We start from the raw sequence: 3128 nt of genomic DNA on the forward strand, positions 1-3128 counted from the left end.
ACGTTCAGTTTGTGTTGAGTTGTGTTGTTGAGCTGTGCTTTGTGTTGCTTTCGGTAGTTGTAGTCGCGCAGTCCTTGGTGGTGGTGGTGGTTGTTGTTGTTTGTTGTGGTTGTGGCTGTAATGGTTGTGCAGGAATGCCTCGATATGCGAACATTCGAAATGCGAAGTTTCAGTGTAACGAACTTTGCATTCATTACCGTTATTTTAATGGAAAAAAAGGTAAACAATAAATAAAAACTTTCATCAATAAATATTGAATTCATCGGTCTCTGGTGCAATATAAATATGAATAAAATTACGTTTCTTAACTAAGTTTATTTTTTTATCAATGTCGGTTTTAAATTTTTATACCGTACAATATTAAATGTTTTTTTCAATATACATTGTCCTTTGTTTTCAATACGAATGGTTAGTTCTAAAATGTTTATTCGCGTAGTTTTAAATAGTAAGGTACGAAGGCTGGGAGCGCATCCTCATCCTACTGTGATACGTTATTCAATATATGAAGTTTCAATATACGAACGAATCTCCAGGAACGCATTTACTTCGTATATCGAGTTATTACTGTCGTTGTTGTGTTTGTGGATTTTGTTGTAATTGATTTATGTATGTACAGTATGTTGAACTTCTTTCGCACCGTACGTAGACGACCATACTTATCGGAGGTGCGGGGGAAGACAAGCTATGCACAAAAAGCAGTTCTACGCAAATGTGTTTTCATTGTAGATGATGTCAAAGTGCACAGCCCCAGTGGTTTCCTAATATCGGAAAGGAAGAGCGTTCCAGACGGCCGTAGATGCTCATCTGAAAGCGCGCGATGCAGTGACCGTCTTTGTTCGATGGTTTGCCAAAAGCCACCGCTGTGTGGATGTCGGAAGTTCGCGCGATGGTTGTTGAGGTAGTTGTGGTTAATGCCGTGAGGGTTGATGTCATGTTAGTTGCAATAGAGGTTGTGGTTGTTGCTGTCGTTTTAATAAATGGTCCTTGTCATGTTTGTAGCTGTGGTAGTAGTCATGGTTGTGCTTGATGTTGTTGTGATAGTAGTCATGTCAGTTGTTTTAGTTGTAGGCCTCGTAGAAGTCGTAGTGGTTGCTACAAGTCGTGATTGCGTCTTCTGGTCCAACACCATGTGAGACGAGGCTCTAAAGAAAGCTGTCTCGGGTGTGGACCAATCAATTTCAAGGACAGTGCATACATTATCAGAGTTGTTGTTTTTTGTTTGCGTTCTGACCACAGGTATTGTGGTCAATGTAAACATGACTCCTTGTAAAAAAAAGGTGTCAGTTTTGTTGCCAGATAAAAGGGTAAAAAAACAATTATCATATTTTGTTACTGGCAAATGAGGTTTCCAATGGTGTAAATGCTTACCCCGAGCTCTCATACTCTGATGGTGCATTGTCTTTGAGTTGTGCGCCTTTTGGCGTCTTCTGGTCCAACACCATGTGAGACGAGGCTCTAAAGAAAGCTGTCTCGGGTGTGGACCAATCAATTTCAAGGACAGTGCATACATTATCAGAGTTGTTGTTTTTTGTTTGCGTTCCGACCGCAGGTATTGTGGTCAATGTAAACATGACTCCTTGTAAAAAAAAAGGTGTCAGTTTTGTTGCCAGATAAAAGGGTAAACAACCAATTATCACTATACGTGGCCTCAAAGTACGCCTTTCATAGTGCAGGCGCTGTGGTGACATCACCACCACTTAGTGGTGAGCAGCGGCTGCTGTTGTTGAGGAATAACTTAATGGGGACCGGTGGGCAGGGGTGGAGCCACAGGGGGGGCTGGGGGGGGGCGGAGCCACAGGGGGGCTGGGGGGGGGGCTGAGCCCCCCCTGAAATTTTGAGAAAGTCGGTAATCGGGATAACCGGATATCCGGCTGCTGCAAAATGCTGGCTGCCACCTTGTGCTGCCCTGCAGGCTGCTTGAGCGGCAGCCTTTCGAACTTATCAAACTTATTAGCCACATCAGCGGCTCCGACCTATTAATAAACTCCGCGTTCAAATCCAATAATATTTGTTTTATACATTTGTGGCGCCCATTGGAAAACATACACTGGATATCTCAGAATATTGAAGTCAGCCCCTCAAAAGTCAAAATCCTGGCTCCACCCCTGCCAGTGGCACAGTGGTTAGTGCACTCTCCTGTGAACCTGGTAAACGGAGTTCAATGCCCACTTAATACAAATAACAGTGGTGCATATTTTAACGGGTCTTGGGCCTTCACGAGGCAGACTCAGCCTTAAAATGAGGTACAGGACATTGTACTGATGTTATCATAAATTCTTATAAAATGGTTACAATCTGTATTATCACTTTTACCAATACCCCAATGAAGCCCTCATACTTAAGAAATAAGGGTGTTGGAAACTGATTCTTTAAGTGAGCGCTATGCGAACGGTCTGTACTGAGTACACCGCTATCTGGAGAGATCCACAATTTAATTTAGTCACCAAACAAGAATGCTTTAAAAAAATGTCACGACAGCCAAAATGTATAATATAATGAATATGTATTTACAATACAGAAAATCACGGTTTTGATACAAAAATAAATTTTGCGGTCAGGGTCCATTTGGTGGGGCGCTGCTTCTGGATGACGCCTGATCACAGAAACGCCTCCCCCGGAATCTTCCCTGCTTCCTGACGACGGGAACGACGATTGGCGACCGTGCAGGAGCCGCAGCCAAAACCGGAGCAGCAATTGCGATGAGGGAATGAGGAGAGGAGGGAACAGAGTGGAGAGGGAGACAAGCGGCATCATTAGCGACGGTCGCCAAAATGTGAACACGCCGGTGCAGTTGCGATTACGTGTGTCGGTCAGGATTGTGGGCGGCACGGTACTCACGTAGAGGTGGATGAAGTCGTCGGCCGCTTTGGAGAAATTCCAATTGTTCCGCTCCAGGCATCTGTGGAGGCGAGCGCGGACAGGAGGCAAAGAGAACGTCAGTGCCTTTTTTCCACAGTCCAGCTTGCAAGTCTAGTGCCTGGGCTGTGGACCAGATTCCTATGGCCACCTGAAACGGGTTCATGCCAGCTCCTGGTGAGAATCGACCGTGCAGCCCCATTACACAGTGCCGTTTGGCTCGCTTCTCAATGGGATCCGCACGCTTGGAATAGCGCCGTCACGGGGTCAAC

The 3128-nt window shown here is 45.0% G+C and overlaps 1 long non-coding RNA gene across 1 annotated transcript; it reads right to left on the reverse strand.

Moving 5' to 3' along the window:
- Nucleotides 1-2486: 2486 nt before the first annotated feature.
- Nucleotides 2487-2904, reverse strand: LOC142931237 (uncharacterized). The gene is made up of 2 exons (XR_012947245.1): nucleotides 2839-2904; nucleotides 2487-2633 (listed from the first exon to the last, which is right to left on the reverse strand). It is a non-coding gene; the product is annotated as an uncharacterized LOC142931237 (long non-coding RNA).
- Nucleotides 2905-3128: the final 224 nt, after the last annotated feature.

Source organism: Petromyzon marinus, chromosome 51, assembly GCF_048934315.1.
Source record: "Petromyzon marinus isolate PM22_M1 ecotype Great Lakes invasive population chromosome 51, UKy_Petmar_22M1.pri1.0, whole genome shotgun sequence".
Classification (NCBI taxonomy): Eukaryota; Metazoa; Chordata; class Hyperoartia; order Petromyzontiformes; family Petromyzontidae; genus Petromyzon; species Petromyzon marinus.